At 38.6% G+C, this 22,141-nt stretch overlaps 1 protein-coding gene, 1 long non-coding RNA gene, 2 other non-coding genes and 14 pseudogenes across 22 annotated transcripts in view; all 18 read left to right on the forward strand.

The window, feature by feature from the left end:
- LOC148005471 (uncharacterized) overlaps positions 1 to 2,896 on the forward strand; it is a 45,188-nt gene extending 42,292 nt beyond the window's left edge. The window contains exons 7-9 of the transcript XR_015622581.1: positions 1,379 to 1,431; positions 1,940 to 2,026; positions 2,547 to 2,896. The gene's annotated coding sequence lies outside the window, so the exon portion shown is untranslated. The remainder of the gene's footprint in view (positions 1 to 1,378; positions 1,432 to 1,939; positions 2,027 to 2,546) is intronic.
- On the forward strand, positions 336 to 407 carry LOC120093411 (small nucleolar RNA SNORD113/SNORD114 family). The gene has a single exon (XR_015623578.1). It is a non-coding gene; the product is annotated as a small nucleolar RNA SNORD113/SNORD114 family (small nucleolar RNA).
- Snord114-31l1 (small nucleolar RNA, C/D box 114-31 like 1) lies at positions 2,816 to 2,889 on the forward strand. The gene has a single exon (XR_015623576.1). It is a non-coding gene; the product is annotated as a small nucleolar RNA SNORD113/SNORD114 family (small nucleolar RNA).
- Positions 2,897 to 5,795: 2,899 nt separating the features above from the next.
- LOC120093406 (small nucleolar RNA SNORD113/SNORD114 family) lies at positions 5,796 to 5,877 on the forward strand (annotated as a pseudogene).
- An 830-nt stretch (positions 5,878 to 6,707) lies between these two features.
- On the forward strand, positions 6,708 to 6,788 carry LOC120093358 (small nucleolar RNA SNORD113/SNORD114 family; annotated as a pseudogene).
- An 820-nt stretch (positions 6,789 to 7,608) lies between these two features.
- Positions 7,609 to 7,690, forward strand: LOC120093410 (small nucleolar RNA SNORD113/SNORD114 family; annotated as a pseudogene).
- Positions 7,691 to 8,457: 767 nt separating this feature from the next.
- Positions 8,458 to 8,538, forward strand: LOC120093354 (small nucleolar RNA SNORD113/SNORD114 family; annotated as a pseudogene).
- An 804-nt stretch (positions 8,539 to 9,342) lies between these two features.
- On the forward strand, positions 9,343 to 9,432 carry LOC120093384 (small nucleolar RNA SNORD113/SNORD114 family; annotated as a pseudogene).
- A 398-nt stretch (positions 9,433 to 9,830) lies between these two features.
- Positions 9,831 to 20,503, forward strand: LOC148005472 (uncharacterized). Of its 19 annotated transcripts, XR_015622589.1 has the most exons (11): positions 9,831 to 9,920; positions 10,718 to 10,803; positions 11,606 to 11,691; positions 12,503 to 12,588; positions 13,393 to 13,478; positions 14,283 to 14,368; positions 15,177 to 15,262; positions 16,064 to 16,149; positions 16,959 to 17,039; positions 18,620 to 18,701; positions 19,807 to 20,503. It is a non-coding gene; the product is annotated as an uncharacterized LOC148005472 (long non-coding RNA). The 19 variants fall into 19 exon arrangements; XR_015622600.1 differs by lacking the exons at positions 9,831 to 9,920; positions 10,718 to 10,803 and adding an exon at positions 17,848 to 17,927 and having other exon boundaries at positions 11,125 to 11,691; positions 14,288 to 14,368; positions 15,182 to 15,262; positions 16,954 to 17,039; XR_015622584.1 differs by lacking the exons at positions 9,831 to 9,920; positions 10,718 to 10,803 and having other exon boundaries at positions 11,125 to 11,691; positions 16,954 to 17,039.
- LOC120093374 (small nucleolar RNA SNORD113/SNORD114 family) lies at positions 10,242 to 10,322 on the forward strand (annotated as a pseudogene).
- LOC120093348 (small nucleolar RNA SNORD113/SNORD114 family) lies at positions 11,123 to 11,208 on the forward strand (annotated as a pseudogene).
- Positions 12,013 to 12,106, forward strand: LOC120093378 (small nucleolar RNA SNORD113/SNORD114 family; annotated as a pseudogene).
- Positions 12,909 to 12,993, forward strand: LOC120093334 (small nucleolar RNA SNORD113/SNORD114 family; annotated as a pseudogene).
- LOC134479550 (small nucleolar RNA SNORD113/SNORD114 family) lies at positions 13,801 to 13,881 on the forward strand (annotated as a pseudogene).
- LOC120093336 (small nucleolar RNA SNORD113/SNORD114 family) lies at positions 14,688 to 14,777 on the forward strand (annotated as a pseudogene).
- Positions 15,584 to 15,667, forward strand: LOC120093322 (small nucleolar RNA SNORD113/SNORD114 family; annotated as a pseudogene).
- LOC120093370 (small nucleolar RNA SNORD113/SNORD114 family) lies at positions 16,474 to 16,554 on the forward strand (annotated as a pseudogene).
- Positions 17,361 to 17,441, forward strand: LOC120093392 (small nucleolar RNA SNORD113/SNORD114 family; annotated as a pseudogene).
- Positions 20,504 to 22,141: the final 1,638 nt, after the last annotated feature.

Genomic DNA, 22,141 nt, shown 5'->3' on the forward strand with positions numbered 1-22,141 from the left:
ATGGAAACTGATGTAACAGGAGCCAACAGTTCTTGTCTTGGTTTGGGTGGGCTTCATAAGACGCTCCTGTTTTGACAACGGCAGGAATAGGCTCTAGTCAGGTCAACTCAAGACGATCTATGTTGAACTCAACGTGCTCATGAATACCAGGTTGAGGATTTCCACAATTAAGGGAGAACACAGAGAGACAGGCTAACACAAGTTCTGTTGGGTAACTTCAATACACCGGGATCTTGTGCTAGGATTTTGTGATGAAGAGTTATGTAAAAATTCTAAGGGACTCATATAGTTAGGTAATAAAAGTAGGAAGTGCGAGAGAAAGAAAAGGACAGTGTTGGATCAGTGATGAGCATTGATGATATATGATCCAGGGATCATGAGTACAGGTGTAGGAGTCTGCGGCCTACACCCGAAAGCACATGGTATCACGTGTGGAATTGTGGTATCAATATTGGCTGTAGCATAGTGTGTTACAATCCTTAGGTTCACATGTTTTTAGTCTACTTATAGTTAGATCATACTGAAGGAAAGAGGGTGAAACATTTTCCAATTATGAAAATAATACGAAGCAGTAATACTAGCTGTATAAATATCAAGGTTCAGAAATCCACTCGTAACAAATGACCAGAGGTATAATCCCTTAGGTGAGGGTTCTGTGTGTTGTTTAAAATGGTGACCAAAGTTCTTGCTAGGCTAAGAACCCAGGTCTCCTGTTTATTGTCTCGAGAAGAATGTATCAAAGATTCATATAACTAGATTGGTAAAATAAAAAAGGAATAATACAAGGGTCTTTGAATAGAACCTAATTATGTTTATAACCTGTTCTTTTCATCTGTGCGTGTATTCCCAAGTCAACATCCCCATCTGTCTGGATCACAAGGTCCATGGCTAGCCTAGGGTCTTGGGAGCAGAGTAGGCCATGTAAGTGTAGTTCATGTTCTTGTGTTCTTATAGCTTCTGCTTGAATTATGAATTACTCAAGCATTATATCCACAATTAATGACAGATACAACATTTCCTGGACAAGTAATATAGTCTGTTAGCTTTTATATGTACATATTTTATTAATATTGTACAATATCTGTGAATTGACAGCAGTAATGGCACTATCATAAATATAGAAAGAGCACATGATCATTTCAGTTAATGAAGCCAGAGTGCAGTTCATTGAGGATATTTTTTGTGAATGGTTAATACAGCATGACTCTCTAGAACAGGCAAGTAAACTGAGCCCCTCATGTTTTTGCAATGGTGACTGTATTCATTTATTTAGACACACTATGATATTATAATGTCATTGTGCTATTTCCTTCGAGTTGCAGGGACAGAGAGTCCCATATGGAAGGAGAAAGCTCCATATATATTTTCGTTTTCCCAGGTATGTGCTGAGATCTAAGTAAGCTGCACTCATTCCTGGAGAAGAAGAAACAGGTGTGTCCTTGGGAATTGGTGGTCAGTCAGCTGAGCTGAGCTTAAGTAACAAGCTGCAGGCCATTGAAAGACCCCATTTCAATAACACAAGGTTGATGGCTGCTGAGGAACATGATGTTCACATGTGACCTCCACATGCGTACATATGCACATGAACTTGAATATACACTCAGACACACACACGCAGACACACACACAGACACACACATGCACACACAAACACCTATCCACACACACAGACACAGACACACTTACACACAGACACACACACACAGACACATAAAGATACACACACTTAGAATTTGCAAAGATTTTATTGTGAAGTAATGCAACAGTAATGATGTAATTATTTTTAAGTGACAGATGATTTATCTTCCACCATTTTACTAAGACATTAGAGTTCTGTCCCATATACAAGCTCATCCAAATGTGTCAGTGGACATAGTAAGACTACAATGTCTATAGAAAGTGCTTTTGTTCTCATAACCTGTGTTTTTTTCCCCTCCAGAATGGACTCACAATGGCTTTTGTAATCAATATGCAATGGTACAGGTTCTAAGATTTTCTATTGGGAACACAGGACACCTAGACTGAGGTTCGTGGATTTTTAAAATCTTATTAGTAAAAATAAGATGTTTGTGACTTGATTTTGAGTAAATAAATTTGATTTGGTGTGTTGATCAGTTAGTCAGTGAGTAAATATATAAATACATGAAAAACGGCCAACTCTGAATGTATATAGTATAGCAAGGGACCCTGAATGCTTACATAACTTATACTTTTAGTTCTTAAACACCGTATGGTTTGAGAATGTTTTACCTCTTCCTCTGTGGTCATTAAATAGGTCATTAGATATAGGAAATGCAAGCAATGATCAATATTGATTAGGGGTAGTTCAGTATTCCCATTGTGAATTTTTGAAGCTTTATTATAAAATTGGGGAAACGAGCACCATGCACTAAAAAGAGCTAGATCCAAAGACTTAATTTTGATAAAGGAAAACACAGACACAATTAGCTATGACTACACATTCATATGCCTCTACAGAAAAACGTATGCTAAGCTTAATCCTGTGAGGTCCTGTGGTAGTTATCATCCTCTGTATCATCCCACAGGACCAATGGCTCCCGCCAGCTTTAAACATGGGCCCGTGCTCACACACTCAGTATCTTCCCTTTGTGCTGTGTGAGTAATATTCCAGATTTTTCTGTCTTGTTTTGCTCAACGGAATGTTCTATGCTTTTATAGAGTATATAATGTATTGAGACAAGGATGTCATCCTGTTGAACAAAGCGCAACCATTCTTTGTCATGTTAAATTGTTCACGAACGGATGTGTTCATCATCAAACATGCATGTATCATTGGATAAGAAGAGGTATAATACGGGCCAATGATGACAAGGTTTCGGGATTATTAGTCACAGACGATGACTACATCTCTAGCAGTCTGAGGTCCACAGCATAAGATGCCTCATGTTACCCTCTCATGCAGGGGTTTCAAGTCAGGCATGTGAAACATATATTAGACATTATCCATGCACTCTCATCATTTCATAGTGCATTATTTAATCAGGACAGAAATCTATATACTGATAAGTTATTTAAGGTATTGATCAATCCTGATCATAAATATTTGGCCTACAATGATATTGATACACACAGAAAATCCACTTAGAATGACTTGTGTATAAGCTTATATAAACCTTTATTGAAGGTTATTTATATGGTACAATTTATGACTTAAGCTTTTGGATGGTCAATGCCTTAATTTTAAATTCTTAAAAATTATCAAAACTATTCTTTTTATTTTTACTTGATTTCTTAAGAAAACTATCAGAACAATTTTGACTCTGAAACAGTGGGAGGAGAAATGTAAGAATAAATGAACAAAATAATCAATCTCTTTATTATCTTTGCTCTTTTGTACTCCCTGGATGGGTGCTGACTGACCAATGATTTCCTGCCTGGGAGGTCCATGGTTGCCCTAACACCATGGGGATGGAGCTCAGTGGTGCTGTAAGTAAAGCCAAAGATCTGACCTTGGCTTGATTGTCTTTACTAAGACACTCCTGTCTTGGTAAATTCTTGCATCGCCACCTTTCAGATGTATTAATAGTTAGATAATAGTTAGGGACTACAAATACGGAGGAAGGAGATGGTCAGTGTTGGGTGAGGGATTACCACTGATGATGTATGATGCTTTGATCAGGAAGATAGGTCTGTGATTCTCAGATCCACACTAGAACATATGTTATCTTGATCTTTATATTCATGAATTTTCATTTTTGTTTTTTTTTAAAGTAGGCTAAAATATAGCAAAACAGGGCAGAGCCATCTCAAATTATGAAAATAATTTCAGTGTACACAAACAGTATACGCATCAAAATTTGGAAGATCATTTTAAATAAGGGGACCTGATCTGTGCGCAATTTAAAATGGCGGTCGAATTCTTAAAGTGGCTGACCACTTCTCATGGGAAGATTTGTAGGGCTTATGGTAGATGATAACCACAGTGGTATATGAATCAAGGGCCATGACTAATGGTCTGTTCATTATGAGTTACACATCTTAAAGCCTGTGGTTCATGGTTCAGGTTCTATGCACAGTTGCTAGGTCTACTCATGAATGTCTGTTTTAATTAATATTGCTATATTTCTTTCCCAAGGCTGCTGAGGGGTCATGGCACGGATAACCCCAGGTTACATCCATGCTGTTATTTGTTAACAGGAAAAGAAATACAGTACAAATTCTACAAATATGTACAAAATACCTTCTGTAGAGGATCTATCGATGGGATTGGTATAATGTTTGACTGAAACTTGGGAGATGCAAATATTTTTCAAAATGTTCAGCCTAACTATCATCAAATAAAGTCAGGGAGGAAGTGAAGGGATAAACCCGGAGGTAGTAACTGAAGCAGTGACCATGGAGGAGTCCTTCCTGTTCTTCATATTTACTTATTTTTTATAGTCCCTCAAGAACATTGAACACACACCAGATCCCGGCAAGCACTTGTATCTTAGGTGCATTCCAAAATATATCCAAATATTCCAAAAATATATCTAGAAAATATTTCCAAAGGGTTGTTTGCATTACTTTTTGGTTTGAAGGTCCATGTGTCCTGAACATAATGATTAATTTTATGTAATTAATTCATGCATTCATATATATATTATATAATTTAATAGAGTAAATGTAGGTTGCTCTTTGATCAGCAATTACCTTCGGTGCCATTTGAGTTGTTATCATGACTACTGTTCTGGATATCTAATGTCAATCTCATAAAGTATCTATCTACAAGATTGATCTTAATGACAAATTCGAGAAATAATCTACTTTTATATTTAGGCAAAAGCATTAGCAGAAGTAAATTGGTAAGGCACTTAGAAAAATAATTCCAGAGACTAGAGGGATACCTCAGTGGAAAGTGGAAGTTGGTCTCCTTGCAGAAGATCTGCATTGGGTTTTATCCTCAATTTGGCAGCTTACTACTATGTGGAAATTTACTTCAGGGGGATCTCTTACCGTCATCTGATTTTTGTAAATGCCACATACATGTGTTACAAATACACATATGCAGATAAAAAATACTCAAACAGATAAAATAAAAATAAAACAAATTCCAGAGTAATGTGCTATTAATGAAGACAGAATGAATGAGGAGTCCCAGTGAAGTAAAAGTATAAGCAACCTTTTTTGTGTGTATGGTCCGAACTATGTGTCATGTTTCTATTCTTAGTATAACATTTAATAGTGTCAGATCCACATAGATGATTGAGAAGAGATAGGCTCGTGCTCAGGTGCATGAATGAAGGAAAAAATGTTCATTTTCTTTTGTTGATCTCTTTTCTTTTGTACTGTTAGAATGCATCCTGCCAAGAAGATGACTTTTACATTGTCCTTTGATCCTGAGAATCACAATAAGCTGTTGAAGATTTTAAAATGAACTCAGTGTAAGTACACTCCATGTTCTGATGTTGTTTCATGGTGTATTGATGAAGGCACTATTTAGGAAGTGAAGACATGGCAATGCTGTATGTGGAATGTGTTTGAAATACAATGTTTAAAAATGTGTGAAATTATTGAAAACGCTTTATAATTAAAAAATGAAACTGCAGAACTCTGCAGGGGGTTGGTTGGGGACTTAGCCCAGTGGTAGAGCACTTGCCTAGGGAGCGCAAGGCCCTGGGTTCAGTCCCCAGCCCCGAAAAAAAGAAAAAAAAAAGAAAAAAAACCCAGAACTCTGAAATGTACTAAAGGATCTTATCCACAGATATTCTATGAGTCAAAATTATCCTAGTGGTACTTGTTATCTGTTGCCCAGTAAGCCTGCCTATCTTAGAAGACAAGAAGAGGGTTGATGTTGGATCAATGATGACTGTGGGTGCTGTATGAGTCATGTATGAGTCATGATCATGACAACAAGTCTGCGAGTCTGAGGTTCACATCATAATATATGTAGTGCTTAGTATGATCTTAGTAACTGATGTTTGCAATAGTCTATTTTACACCTAGATAAAATATACATCAGAATAAGGTGGAGAGTCAATGAGAGAGGCAGACATAATGTATCAATAAGTAAACATATTTGTTAATCCTTTTATAATTTATCTGCTTTTTACTCTAAGAATGGATACCTCCAAAGTGATTTACATGTTCTTCCTCAGTCTTGAGAATTGGGATTCCAAGTATGGGTCTGCAGAATTGAGAAAGTGTGAGTTTAACCTATGATCTTCTTTAGGATTTATTTGGCATTTAATCACAGTTACCAGACCATGTTATTATATTAGAACAGTGGGTATAGCCAAAGGTTTAATATGGCATGGATATGATATACAATGTTCAATAAAATAATAAAAAATTAACCATGTGCTAAGACGGAGATAGTCATCATTGCAAAAGATCCTGTAGAGGTTTAAAGTACACTCAAGTATGGGTCTGCAGAGTTGAGAGAGTGTGAGTTCATCCTATATTGTTCAGTACGATTTTTCTTTCTTGCACATAATGCTTCTTCCCGTCTGAGTTGATTATTTTGGGACAGTAAATGTAGAGAATGGTTCAATAAGGCATGCATACGAAAAAAATATGTTCCATGAAATGATTCCAGAAGAAGAGTGATGAATGACAGAGTTAGAGACCACTGACAACGATGCTGTAAAGTTTAAAGTACACTCAAAGATCTGGTAGTTAATGTTGGTTTTCAGTGGAAATCTTACCAGCACTACTAGTGATCAGCTGCTCAATAAATGCAGCACAGTTGACTGGGGGGATGATGTTGGATCATTGATGACCATAAAAGATGTGGGAGTCCTCTGAGACATCCATGATGACCACAACATTGCGAGTCTGAGGTCCACATCATAATCTATGCACTGCATGCTGGGATCCTGGTGAGAGATGTTAGGAATAGTCTACTTTGAAAACAGTGAGTAAATGTAGATTAAAGAAAAATTTGGAAATCGTGTCTATTAAAACATAGTCATATAGGAAGAGTGCTAATCATCTTGACCGGGTAGTATCTGAGTCAGAAACGATGACAGAGGAATCCCCATCAGCCATGGAAAATCATTGTCTATGTTCCTGGTGACGTCACAGTCATGGCGGTTTGATGTGTCAGGAAGAGCCAATCCAAGTGGATTGATAGCTCAAGCAAGGGATTGGATAGAGGAGAAGTGATCAAGGCAGATAGCTGTAAATTATGGATGAGTGAAGAGAAAGTTAATCTTTTTGTCATTTTTTTTCTGCATTTTACTCTCAGAATAGATACCTCCAAGGTGATCTCCAAGTTCTTCCTCAGTCTTGAGGTTTGGGATTCCTGGTTTGGGTCTGCAGAATTGAGACAGTGTGAGTTTTTCCTATATTCTTGGGTCGGATTTTCTTTCAGTTTTGCGTTTCATGCCTCTTGCCGTCTCAGTTTCTTATCTTGCAAGAGGAACTGTATTCAAAGGATTAATACTGCATGTGTAGAAATGAAAGGTTCCATAAGATAATTCCAAATTGAGAGTGTACAGGGAAAGAGATGGCGATGACTGCAAAGGGTTCTGTAAAGTTTCAGGTACACTCAAGGATCTGGTAGTTAGGGATTCCTTTTCCTTTTTCTTTCCTGGATAATCTATAAACAATACTAGTTAAGAGTTTTTATTCAATGACTAAATTTAGAGACTGGAGGGATGATGTGGGTTCAATGATGACTAAATCTGCGAGTGTTGTATGAGTCATGCATGGATGATGAATACAGCTTTCCAAGTCTGAGGTCCACATCATAGGATGTAGTCCATCTGGGGATCTTGGTAACAGATGTTAGGGATAGTCTACTTTTCCCCATAAAGAAATGACAGTTAAAAGACAAATCTAGAAAGCATATCCAATATGATGCTAAATAGTATTTCATTCAGATAGGATGACAGAGGATTCCCCATGACTGAGCTAAAATCGTTGGCAATGTTCTTGCTGACCTCAGAGCCGGGAACGTTTGATGTGCCATGAAGAGCCTACCATAGGATGTCGAAGGTTCCAGGGAGGGATTAGGTGGAGGATGAACAGGAGAGTCAGCTAGAAAGTCCGGGTGAGGGAAGAGAAAATTAAGCGTTTCATAATTTTTCTGCCCTTTACTCTCAGAATGCATACCTCCAAGGTGACTTACACCTTCTTCCTCAGACTTGAGGTTTGGGATTCCCGGTTTGGGTCAGCAGAATTGCGAGAGTGTGAGTTCATCCTATTTTCTCAAGAACAATTTTTTTTCTTGCATGTATTCCCTCTTCCTGTATGAATTTAGTATCTTGGGAGAGCAACTGGAGACAGTGGTTAATTAAGGAACACATACGAAAAATATATGTTCCATGAACCGATTCCTATGAAGACTGTGCAATGACAGAGGGAGTGACCACTGCCAAAGATGCTCTAGAGTTTAAAGTCCACTCAAGCATCTGGTAGTTAATGTTAGTTTTCAATGGAAATCTAACCAGCACTACTAGGGATCAGCTGCTCAATAAATGCAGCACAGTTTAGAGCCTGGGGGGATGATGTTGGATCATTGATGACCATAAAAGATGTGGGAGTCGTCTGAAACATACATGATGACCACAACATTGCGAGTCTGAGGTCCACATCATAATCTATGCATTGCATGCTGGGATCCTGGTGAGAGATGTTAGGAACAGTCTACTTTGAACATGGAGTTTTAATGTAGATTAGAGAAAAAATTTAAATTGTGTCTACTAAGACATAATCCCATAGGAAGAGTGCTAATCATCTTGACCGGGTAGTATCTGAGCCAGAAACGATGACAGAGGAATCCCCATAAGCCATGGAAAATCATTGTCTATGTTCCTGGTGACGTCAGAGTCATGGGTTTTGATGTGTTAGGAAGAGCCATCCAATTGGATTGATAGCTCAATCAAGGGATTGGATAGAGGAGAAGTGATCAAGGCAGATAGATGCAAATTATGGAGAGTAAAGAGAAAGTTAATCTTTTTGTCATTTTTTTTCTGCATTTTACTCTCAGAATAGATACCTCCAAGGTGATCTCCAAATTCTTCCTCAGTCTTGAGGTTTGGGATTCCCAGTGTGTGTCAGCAGAATTGTGAGAGTGTGAGTTCATCCTATTTTCTTCAGAACGATTTTTTTCTTGCATGTATTCCCTCTTCCGGTATGAATTTAGTATCTTGGGAGAGCAACTGTAGACAGTGGTTCAATAAGGAACGCACACGAAAAAAATATGTTCCATGAACCGATTCCTATGAAGAGTGTGCAATGACAGAGGTAGTGACCACAGCCAAAGATGCTCTAGAGTTTAATGTCCACTCAAGAATCTGGTAGTTAATGTTAGTTTTCAATGGAAATCTAACCAGCACTGCTAGTGATCAGCGGCTCAATAAATGCAGCACAATTTAGAGCCTGGGGGGATGATGTTGGATCATTGATGACAAAAAAAAAAAAAAAGCATCTGGGAGTCCTCTGAGACATCCATGATGACCAGAACATTGGGAGCCTGAGGTCCACATCATAATCTATGCATTTTATGCTTGGATCCTGGTGAGAGATGTTAGAAATAGACTAATTTGAATAAGGAGTTTACATGTAGATTAATTAAAATTTGGAAATCGAACCATGTCTACTGAAACATAATCCCATAAGTAGAGTGCAAATCATTTTGACCGGGCGATCTGAGCCAGAAACGATGACAGAGGAATCCCCATGAGACATAAAAATTCATTGTCTATGTTCCTGGTAATGTCAGAGTCATGGTGGTTTTATGGGTCAGGAAGAGCCAATCCAAGTGGATTGATAGCCCAAGCAAGGGATTGGATAGAGGAGAAGTGATGAGGGTAGATAGCTGTAAAGTATGGATGAGTAAAGAGAAAGTTAATCTTTTGTCATTTTTTTTCTTCATTTTACTCCCAGAATACATACCTCCAAGGTGATTTCAGAGTTCTTCCTCAGTCTTGAGATTTGGGATTCCCGGTTTGTGTCAGTAGAATTGCGAGAGTGTGAGTTCATCCTATTTTCTTCAGTACGATTTTTTTTCTTGCATGTAATACCTCTTCCCTATGAGTTGATTATCTTGGAAGAGCAACTGTAGACAGTGGGTTATTAAGGAACGCATAACAAAAATATATGTTCCATGAACTGATACCTATGAAGAGTGTGCAATGACAGAGGTACTGACCATTGCCAAAGATGCTCTAGAGTATAAAGTCCACTCAAGCATCTGGTAGTTAATGTTAGTTTTCAATGGAAATCTAACCAGCACTACTAGTGATCAGCTGCTCAATACATGCAGCACAATTTAGAGCCTGGGGGGATGATGTTGGATCATTGATGACCATAAAAGATGTGGGAGTCGTCTGAAACATGCATGATGACCACATTATTGGGAGACTGAGGTCCACCTCATAATCTATGCACTGCATGATGGGATACTGGTTAGAGATGTTAGAAATAGTCCAATTTCAACAAGGAGTTTACATGTAGATTAATTAAAATTTGGAAATCGTGTCTACTGACACATAATCCCACAAGTAGAGTGCAAATCATTTAGACCGGGTAGATCTGAGCCAGAAACGATGACAGAGGAATCCCCATAAGCCATGGAAAATCATTGTCTATGTTCCTGGTGACGTCAGAGTCATGGGTTTTGCTGTGTCAGGAAGAGCCAATCCAATTGGATTGATAGCTCAAGCAAGGGATTGGATAGAGGAGAAGTGATCAAGGCAGATAGATAAATTATGGATGAGTAAAGAGAAAGTCAATCTTTTGTCATTTTTTTTCTGCATTTTACTCTCAGAATAGATACCTCCAAGGTGATCTCCATGTTCTTCCTCAGTCTTGAGGTTTGGGATTCCCAGTGTGTGTCAGCAGAATTGTGAGAGTGTGAGTTCATCTATTTTCTTCAGATCGATTTTTTTCTTGCATGTATTCCCTCTTCCGGTATGAATTTAGTATCTTGGGAGAGCAACTGTAGACAGTGGTTCAATAAGGAACGCATATGAAAAAAATATGTTCCATGAACAGATTCCTATGAAGAGTGGGCAATGACAGAGGTAGTGACCACTGCCAAAGATGCTCTAGAGTTTAAAGTCCACTCAAGCATCTGGTAGTTAGGTTAGTTTTCAATGGAAATCTGACCAGCACTACTAGTGATCAGATGCTCAATAAACGCAGCACAATTTAGAGCCTGGGTGGATGATGTTGGATCATTGATGACCAAAAAAAAAATCATCTGGGAGTCCTCTGAGACATCCATGAAGACCACAACATTGGGAGTCTGAGGTCCACATCATAATCTATGCACTGCATGCTGGGATACTGGTTAGAGATGTTAGATATAGTCCAATTTCAACAAGGGGTTTACATGTAGATTAATTAATATTTGGAAATCGTGTCTACTGATACATAATCCCATAAGTAGAGTGCAAATCATTTAGACCGGGTAGATCTGTGCCAGAAACGATGAAGAGGAATCCCCATAAGACATGGAAAATCATTGTCTATGTTCCTGGTGACGTCAGAGTCATGGGTTTTGATGTGTCAGGAAGACCAATCAAATTGGATTGATAGCTCAAGCAAGGGATTGGATAGAGGAGAAGTATTCAAGGCAGATAGATGTAAATTATGGATGAGTAAAGAGAAAGTTAATCTTTTTCTCATTTTTTTTTCTGCATTTTACTCTCAGAATAGATACCTCCAAGGTGATCTCCAAGTTCTTCCTCAGTCTTGAGGTTTGGGATACCCGGTTTGTGTCAGCAGAATTGTGTGAGTGTGAGTTCATCGTATTTTCTCAAGAACGATCTGTTTTCTTGCATGTATTCCCTCTTCCGGTATGAATTTAGTATCTTGGGAGAGCAACTGTAGACAGTGGTTCAATAAGGAACGCATACGAAACGAAATATGTTCCAAACCGATTCCTATGAAGAGTGTGCAATGACAGAGGTAGTGACCACTGCCAAAGATGCTCTAGAGTTTAAAGTCCACTCAAGCATCTGGTACTTAATGTTAGTTTTCAATGGAAATCAAACCAGCAGTACTAGTGATCAGCTGCTCAATAAATGCAGCACAATTTAGAGCCTGGGGGGATGATGTTGGATCATTGATGAGCAAAAAAAAAAAAAAATAAACACCTGGGAGTCCTCTGAGACATCCATGATGACCACAACATTGGGAGTCTGAGGTTCACATCATAATCTATGCACTGCATGCTGGGTTCCTGGTGAGAGATGTTAGAAATAGACTAATTTGAATAAGGAGTTTACATGTAGATTAATTAAAATTTGGAAATCGTGTCTACTGACACATAATCCCATGAGTAGAGTGCAAATCATTTTACCGGAGAGATCTGAGCCAGAAACGATGACAGAGGAATCCCCATAAGCCATGGAAAATCATTGTCTATGTTCATGGTGACGTCAGAGTCATGGGTTTTGATGTGTCAGGAAGAGCCAATCCAAGTGGATTGATAGCTCAAGGAAGGGATTGGATAGAGGAGAAGTGATCAAGGCAGATAGCTGTAAATTATGGATGAGTAAAGAGAAAGTTAATCTTTTTGTCATTTTTTTCTGCATTTTACTCTCAGAATAGATACCTCCAAGGTGATCTCCATGTTCTTCCTCAGTCTTGAGGTTTGGGATTCCTGGTTTGTGTAAGCAGAATTGTGAGAGTGTGAGTTCATCCTATTTTCTTCAGAACGATTTTTTTCTCGCATGTATTCCCTCTTCCGGTATGAATTTAGTATCTTGGGAGATCATCTGTAGACGGTGGTTCAATAAGGAACGCCTATGACAATAATATGTTCCATGAACAGATTCCTATGAAGAGTGGGCAATGAAAGAGGTAGTGACCACTGCCAAAGATGCTCTAGAGTTTAAAGTCCACTCAAGCATCTGGTAGTTAATGTTAGTTTTCAATGGAATCTAACCAGCACTACTAGTGTTCAGCTTCTCAATAAATGCAGCACAGTTTAGAGCCTGGGTGGATGATGTTGGATCATTGATGACCAAAAAAAAATCATCTGGGAGTCCTCTGAGACATCCATGATGACCACAACATTTGGAGTCTGTGGTCCACATCATAATCTATGCACTGCATGCTGGGATACTGGTTAGAGATGTTAGATATAGTCCAATTTCAACAAGGAGTTTACATGTAGATTAATTAATATTTGGAAATCGTGTCTACTGATACATAATCCCATAAGTAGAGTGCAAATCATTTTGACCGGGTAGATCTGAGCCAGAAACGATGACAGAGGAATCCCCATAAGCCATGGAAAATCATTGTCTATGTTCCTGTTGACGTCAGAGTCATGGTGGTTTTATGGGTCAGGAAGAGCCAATCCAAGTGGATTGATAGCTCAAGCAAGGGATTGGATAGAGGAGAAGTGATCTGGGCAGATAGCTGTTAATTATGGATGAGTAAAGAGAAAGTTAATCTTTTTGTCATTTTTTTTCTGCCTTTTACTCCCAGAATACATACCTCCAAGGTGATTTCAGAGTTCTTCCTCAGTCCTGAGGTTTGGGATTCCCGGTTTGTGTCAGTAGAATTGCGAGAGTGTGAGTTCATCCTATTTTCTTCAGTATGATTTTTTTTCTTGCATGTAATGCCTCTTCCCCTATGAGTTGATAATCTTGGGAGAGAGACTGTAGACAGTGGTTAATTAAGGAACGCATACGAAAAATATATGTTCCATGAACTGATACCTATGAAGAGTGTGCAATGACAGAGGTAATGACCTTTGCCAAAGATGCTCTAGAGTTTAAAGTCCACTCAAGCATCTGGTAGTTAATGTTAGTTTTCAATGGAATCTAACCAGCACTACTAGTGTTCAGCTTCTCAATAAATGCAGCACAGATTAGATCCTGGGGGGGATGATGTTGGATCATTGATGACCATAAAAGATGTGGGAGTCGTCTGAAACATGCATGATGACCACAACATTGCGAGTCTGAGGTCCACATCATAATCTATGCACTGCATGCTGGGATCCTGGTGAGAGATGGTAGGAACAGTCTACTTTGAACATGGAGTTTTAATGTAGATTAAAGAAAAAATTGGAAATTGTGTCTACTAAGACATAAACCCATAGGAAGAGTGCTAATCATCTTGACCGGGTAGTATCTGAGTCAGAAACGATGACAGAGGAATCCCCATAAGCCATGGAAAGTCATTGTCTACGTTCCTGGTGCCGTCAGAGTCATGGGTTTTGATGTGCCAGGAAGAGCCAATCCAATTGGATTGATAGCTCAAGCAAGGGATTGGATAGAGGAGAAGTGATCAAGGCAGATAGATGAAAATTATGGATGAGTAAAGAGAAAGTTAATCTTTCTGTCATTTTTTTTTCTGCATTTTACTCTCAGAATAGATACCTCCAAGGTGATCTCCAAGTTCTTCCTCAGTCTTGAGGTTTGGGATTCCCGGTTTTTGTCAGTAGAATTGTGAGAGTGTGAGTTCATCCTATTTTCTCAAGAACGATTTTTTTTCTTGCATGTATTCCCTCTTCCGGTATGAATTTAGTATCTTGGGAGAGCAGCTGTAGACAGTAGTTCAATAAGGAACGCATACGAAAAAAAATATGTTCAAACCGAATCCTTGTAGAGTATGCAATGACAGAGGTAGTGACCACTGCCAAAGATGCTCTAGAGTTTAAAGTCCACTCAAGCATCTGGTAGTTAATGTTAGTTTTAAATGGAAATCTAACCAGCACTACTAGTGATCAGCGGCTCAATAAATGCAGCACAATTTAGAACCTGGGGGGATGATGTTGGATCATTGATGACCAAAAAAAAAAAAAAACATCTGGGAGTCCTCTGAGACATCCATGATGACCACAACATTGGGAGTCTGAGGTCCACATCATAATCTATACACTGCATGCTGGGATACTGGTTAGAGATGTTAGATATAGTCCAATTTCAACAAGGAGTTTACATGTAGATTAATTAATATTTGGAAATCGTGTCTACTGACACATAATCCCATAAGTAGAGTGCAAATCATTTTGACCGGGGAGATCTGAGCCAGAAACGATGACAGAGGAATCCCCATAAGCCATGGAAAATCATTGTCTATATTCCTGGATGACGTCAGAGTCATGGGTTTTGATGTGTCAGGAAGACCCATCCAATGGGATTGATAGCTCAAGCAAGGGATCGGATAGAGGAGAAGTGATCAAGGCAGATAGATGTAAATTATGGATGAGTAAAGAGAAAGTTAATCTCTTTGTCATTTTTTTTTCTGCATTTTACTCTCAGAATAGATACCTCCAAGGTGATCTCCAAGTTCTTCCTCAGTCTTGAGGTTTGGGATTCCCGGTTTGTGTCAGCACAATTGTGAGAGTGTGAGTTCATCCTATTTTCTTGAGAACGATTTTTTTCTTGCATGTATTCCCTCTTCCGGTATGAATTTAGTATCCTGGGAGAGCATCTGTAGACAGTGGTTCAATAAGGAACGCCTAAGAAAGTAATATGTTCCATGAACCGATTTCTATGAAGAGTGTGCAATGAAAGAGGTAGTGATCACTGCCAAAGATGCTCTAGATTTTAAAGTCCACTCAAGCATCTGGTACTTAATGTTAGTTTTCAATGGAAATCTAACCAGCAGTACTAGTGATCAGCTGCTCAATCAATACAGCACAATTTAGAGCCTGGGTGGATGATGTTGGATCATTGATGACCAAAAAAAATCATCTGGGAGTCCTCTGAGACATCCATGATGACCACAACATTGGGAGTCTGAGGTCCACATCATAATCTATGCACTGCATGCTGGGATCCTGGTTAGAGATGTTAGAAATAGACTAATTTGAATAAGGAGTTTACATGTAGATTAATTAAAATTTGGAAATCGTGTCCACTGACACATAATCTCATAAGAAGAGTGCCAATCATTTTGACCGGGGAGAACTTAGCCAGAAACGATGACAGAGGAATCCTATAAGCCATGGAAAATCATTGTCTATGTTCCTGTTGACGTCAGAGTCATGGTGGTTTTATGGGTCAGGAAGAGCCAATCCAAGTGGATTGATAGCTCAAGCAAGGGATTGGATAGAGGAGAAGTGATCAGGGAGATAGCTGTAAATTATGGATGAGTAAGAGAAAGTTAATCTTTTTGTCATTTTTTTTCTGCCTTTTACTCCCAGAATACATACCTCCACGGTGATTTCAGAGTTCTTCCTCAGTCCTGAGGTTTGGGATTCCCGGTTTGTGTCAGTAGAATTGCCAGAGTGTGAGTTCATCCTATTTTCTTCAGTTTGATTTTTTTTCTTGCATGTAATGCCTCTTCCCCTATGAGTTGATTATCTTGGGAGAGCAACTGTAGACAGTGGTTAAATAAGGAACGCATACGAAAAATATATGTTCCATGAACTGATACCTATGAAGAGTGTGCAAGGACAGAGGTAGTGACCATTTCCAAAGATGCTCTAGAGTTTAAAGTCCACTCAAGCATCTGGAAGTTAATATTAGTTTTCAATGGAAATCTAACCAGCACTACTAGTGTTCAGCTTCTCAATAAATGCAGCACAGTTTAGAGCCTGGGGGAGAATGATGTTGGATCATTGATGACCATAAAAGATGTGGGAGTCGTCTGAAACATGCATGATGACCACAACATTGCGAGTCTGAGGTCCACATCATAATCTATGCACTGCATGCTGGGATCCTGGTGAGAGATGTTAGGAACAGTCTACTTTGAGCATGGAGTTTTAATGTAGATTAAAGAAAAAATTGGAAATTGTGTCTACTAAGACATAATCCCATAGGAAGAGTGCTAATCATCTTGACCGGGTAGTATCTGAGTCAGAAACGATGACAGAGGAATCCCCATAAGCCATGGAAAGTCATTGTCTATGTTCCTGGTGACGTCAGAGTCATGGGTTTTGATGTGTCAGGAAAAGCCAATCCAATTGGATTGATAGCTCAAGCAAGGGATTGGATAGAGGAGAAGTGATCAAGGCAGATAGATGTAAATTATGGATGAGTAAAGAGAAAGTTAATCTTTTTGTCATTTTTTTCTGCACTTTACTCTCAGAATAGATACCTCCAAGGTGATCTCCAAGTTCTTCCTCAGTCTTGAGGTTTGGGATTCCCGGTTTGTGTCAGTAGAATTGTGAGAGTGTGAGTTCATCCTATTTTCTTCAGAACGATTTTTTTCTTGCATGTAATGCCTCGTCTCCCATTAGTTTAGTATCTTGGGAGAGCAACTGGAGACAGTAGCTCAATAAGGAACGCATACAAAAAAAATATGTTCCGTGAACCAATTCCTATGAAGACTGTGCAATGACAGAGGTAGTGACCACTGTCCAAGATGCTCTAGAGTTTAAAGTCCACTCAAGCATCTGGTAGTTAATGTTAGTTTTCAATGGAAATCTAACCAGCACTACTAGTGATCAGCTGCTGAATAAATGGAGCACAATTTAGAGCCTGGGGGGATGATATTGGATCATTGATGACCATAAAAGATGTGGGAGTCGTCTGAAACATGCATGATGACCACAACACTGCGAGTTTTAGGTCCACATCATAATCTATGCACTGCATGCTGGGATCCTGGTGAGAGATGTTAGAAATAGACTACTTTGAACAAGGAGTTTACATGTAGATTAATTAAAATTTGGAAATCGTGTCTAATAAGACATAATCCCGTAGGAAGCTTGCTAATCATCTTGACCAGGTAGTATCTGAAATCCGAAATGATGACAGAGGAATCCCCATAAGCCATGGAAAATCATTGGCTATGTTCCTGGTGACGTCAGAGTCATGGGGGATTGATGTGTCAGGAAGGGCCAATCCAAGTGGATTGATAGCTCAAGCAAGGGATTGGACGGAGGAGTAGTGATCAAGGCAGATAGCTGTAAATTATGTATTAGTAAATAGAAAGTTAATCTTTTTGTCATTTTTTTTCTACATTTTACTCTCTGAAAAGATACCTCCAAGGTGACTTCCAAGTTCTTCCTCAGTCCAGAGGTTTTGGTTTCTCAGTTTGAGTAAGCAGAATGGGAGAGTGTGAGTTCATCCTATATTCTTCTGTATGGTTGTGGATGACTTAAGGATCTTGTTCCTAACCCTTTTTGACTCCTAGTCCCCTACATGTTATTAGGGAAATGGCAGGGTAATTAATCAATACGTGTAGAAATGTATTGTAGTTGACCTATTTTGTATCAATAGTGACCACCATGTTTACAGTTCTGTATGTCTGAAGTCTACCCTGTATTTTAACAGTGGTCCTCCTCACAGATGTGAGAATAGAGGCAGCATTGTATCCTTGTAGATAGTATTAATGGATACACATGTATAAAAATATAAATAAGAATTGTTCTGGGTTGGGGATTTAGCTCAGTTGTAGAGCACTTGCCTAGCAAGTGCAAGGCCCTGGGTTCGGTCCCCAGCTCCGAAAAAAAGAAAAAAGAGAAGAAGAAAAAAAAAGAATTGTGGTGATATTCAAATTATAGAATAAGGATGAATGTAATTTTGCTATACAGTAGACATATTTGTTTTGTTTTGTTTTTTTTTATCAGTAGCTCCAATGTATTTTCTCGGATGACATGGCCTGTAGACTTAACGGCTAATGTTCTAATTTTGACTTAGTAAAATATTCGTTGCCATTCTGTTTCTGAAGAGTGAGTAGACATGACTAGATAATTTATAGGTAAGTTGATGAGTCAGTGGCATCTCGTTTTGTTCTTGTCTGTTCTCAGAGAGGCCCACTTCAGATCAACGAGTGGATCCTGTCTCAACCTAAGCTCTAAGGTTGCTTGTGCTGTTAGGGTCACAGCTACAGTGAGTGACAATTACAGTAATACTTTTTTAATGTCTTTTTTTAGATGACGGTACATGTAGAGATTCAGTGTGCTTAGCATGATCAGGGATAGGCTCTTGTCACCAAACTAGTTACCACTACCTACAATCTATACACATCAAATACCAGATGTCTTGGACTTAAAAGTCCAAAGAGAGGGGGAACTTTGGTAACTGCCTCTCTTGGTGATAGTCCTGTAGTAAGTTGGTGAAAAGATACAAGAGTTTTGTGATTAATTTTGTTCTTCATGGACTTTGATATTATTGTTACAATTTCATATATTAAAATTAGAAAAAGTCAATGAACAAATGTAAATACTGATATTTAAGCATTATTCTATTATAAAAATGTCACAAAGGAAGAAAATCTATCAACATAAGTTCATAATATTGAAACCAGTTTAGGGTGACTCGGGGACTGATGCAGTTGATAGTTCAGTAGTAGAGCCCTTGTCTTGGATGTGTGAGGCCCTGGGCTCTATCCTCAGTACCACAAAATTAAAAAAATAAAGAAAGATAATATCTAAGAGTGTTATTTTTTTTGGCTAATGATTTAAAAAAAAATGAGAGATGGCTCAGTGGTTAAGAGCACTGACTGCACTTCCAGAGGTCCCGAGTTCAATTCCCAACAACCACATGGTGCTCACAACCAGCTGTAATGGGATCTTCTGGTTTCTGAGGACAGCTACAGTGTACTGATAAATAATAAATAAACAAATCTTTTTTTTAAAAGTAGTACATGGAGTACTAGTTATGAATATGAATAGACAAATGAATAGTCAATATAATCAGCATGCATATAGTATTTATTTTTGTTAGAGAAGCTAATGCACATCCGAACAATCGATAAAAATTGAGGCAAGGCCAGTGAGAGCACTGTATCATCTTTTCAAACCTCCTTTTCACTTCATTCCCTTACTTATCAATGTATCAAAGATGGCGGTGGTTGCCTCTTTGTTTGGCACATTGAAACCAATTAGAGTAATAATGTCTCATTTGCTTATATAGGCAATTTCTAAAATTATTCCCACTAACCTTGGAACACTCAGTCCTAACTGAGATGTCTCCATCAAATCCCTCCCTTCAGGGCCCAGGAACCCTCTGGAAGAGGAGGTGGAAAAAGTGTAAGAGCCAATTGGAACGGAAGACAGCAAGGAAACACGGCCTTCTAGACCCAAGATGACCAATGTACCTATGAACTCACAGAGCCTGGGGCAGCATGCACTGGACCTGCAGAGGTCTAAGCCAGATGTGCTCTCAGCACTCAGAGGGGAACTGAACCCCATTCTACATTGATAATCCAGAAGCTTTCCCCAGTTGATAAACTCTGTCAAAGGAAAAACTAGTTTTCTCCAATGGAGTCTCACTGGACATATAAACCACCCTTAAGAGCAGGCTCCACAGCCCTGATGGCCAACATGCAATGAACGTGATGGCATTTCTAGAGGGTTTTGTGACTCACAGTGCTTTGTCTGGGTACTTTTTTCACGCTACAGATATTTTTTATATATAGTTTGGTCTCTAATTGTAAGTGTCTCAGTGTCTGAGTGAGTTTCTTGTGATTTTCTTGGGCTCTTTTTTTCCTGTAATGCTTTGCTCATTTTTACTTCTTCTTCTTCTCCTCCTCCCCTTCATTTTAGATGCCTGTTTCTATTCTAATGTAAGATGAATAAATGGGTGTGGATTTGGAGGGGTGAAATAGGGGGTGGGTGAGGGGAAACTGTAATACAAATATATTATACAAAAATACATTTTAATAAAAAAGTATTTCCTCTATGACTAAAGAGGTGTGAAGTACAATTATTGAGAGTGAGTGGAAGGATCAATGGAAAATATAAATCAATTCATGGGCGAGTGGGTGCTTGCCTCATTGTATCAACCACACCCTGAGATAAAAGATATTAAGAGCAGAAAAGACTGTGGGATGGGGATGGATTTGACCCCAACACGTTATATGCATGCCTGAATCCTTACTAATAATTTTCAAAGAAAAATAGCACTAATTATTTTACTATCAAAAGAAAATAATAGTTAAGGGGTAGTGTCTTTTAGCTAAGAAATATGCATGATGTACCTACCTGTTTCGAGCAACATGGGGATGAAGCTCATTAAGCAGTATAGCACTTGCCGTATATCCACAAGTCCCTGGTTCTATCCCCAGCACTCAAAAAGAAATTGGTCATTGGTCAAAGTATACCTTCTTTTCATTGAACGTACCAATATCCATAAACTCTATTAAATATAATTGAACAAAGGAGCCATGGTGAATATAGAATTGGTCTACATTCTTACATAGGTCAGTCCACATTTGAATGCTTATGGGTCATCAGGGAGATATGTATTGCTACAGCACATGAGGCCTAGACATGAAAAGCTAGCCCAAGTTCATTTCAGTTTGTGGGAGGATAGTAGTCTGTAGACTTCGGATTATTCACAGGGAGCTAGTGGGTTAATTCGTAAACAAGGCTGGAGGATAAGAATTGAATTTACCAGAACTCTGGATCAATATTGCTGCTGGCATGAGTCACAGGTGGTCTGGAGCACCGAAGCCCTCAGATTAAAAACAATTATAACTTCTGCCTACTCCAGAATGAATGTGATAAATAGATTTGGTGTTTGGTAAGGATCTCGTCTCAGTTTGCTTTTCACAGGTTTTGATTATTTTGCGGTCAGGAAATCAATATGAGAAAGTACAATCAGAACACTTTGTGGGGCGCATTACAGAGGTATGTTTTTTTTTATGGTGAGTAATTTTAAAATATGAAGAATCAATGTACAACAATAAGTTAGTAAAGATAAGGGATTACAATTTCATCCAATGATAATAACATGAGAACAAACACTAATTATTAACACTATTAATGCTAATAGCTTAAAGGATAAATTTTCAGAGTTGTTTCTTGTGTTTAACAGTGATGGCTGATCCTCTTGCATTTTGCAAATGGAAGTTCAATGTTGTCTTGTTAATAGACTCTGAAATACACATGAAGCTAAAGCAGTTACATCCAAGTGACCCAGTAATACCAGGGGTAATGGAATAAATCTCTCAATTGTCTCAGTATTTGTTCCAGTGTGTGGTAAGGTTGAGGCTACACTGGGTTCTCTGAGGTCTTGCCATTGTCCACAATAAGTAAGGACTGTGTTTGTGCCCATTCCTCATGTATAGAGCACAACAGTAAGGACAGTTGACGTGAACTTGCACTCAAGCTAGAGATATGACAAAAAGCATATGGAAAAATACATTGTTTTTTTTTTATAACTGAGTTTTCATCATTGATAGCTATTGTTGTATTGTTATTAGAGATTTATGAACTAATCAATTTTCAAACTAAGTAAGAATGTCAAGAAATGTACTCAACCCAGTGCTCCTGATGTTGGGATGTTAATCCCACAGTGAGTCACTGTATGAAGCTGTCAGGTCC

The sequence above is a fragment of the Rattus norvegicus genome, chromosome 6, assembly GCF_021556685.1.
Source record: "Rattus norvegicus strain SHRSP/BbbUtx chromosome 6, alternate assembly SHRSP_T2T, whole genome shotgun sequence".
Taxonomy (NCBI): domain Eukaryota; kingdom Metazoa; phylum Chordata; class Mammalia; order Rodentia; family Muridae; genus Rattus; species Rattus norvegicus.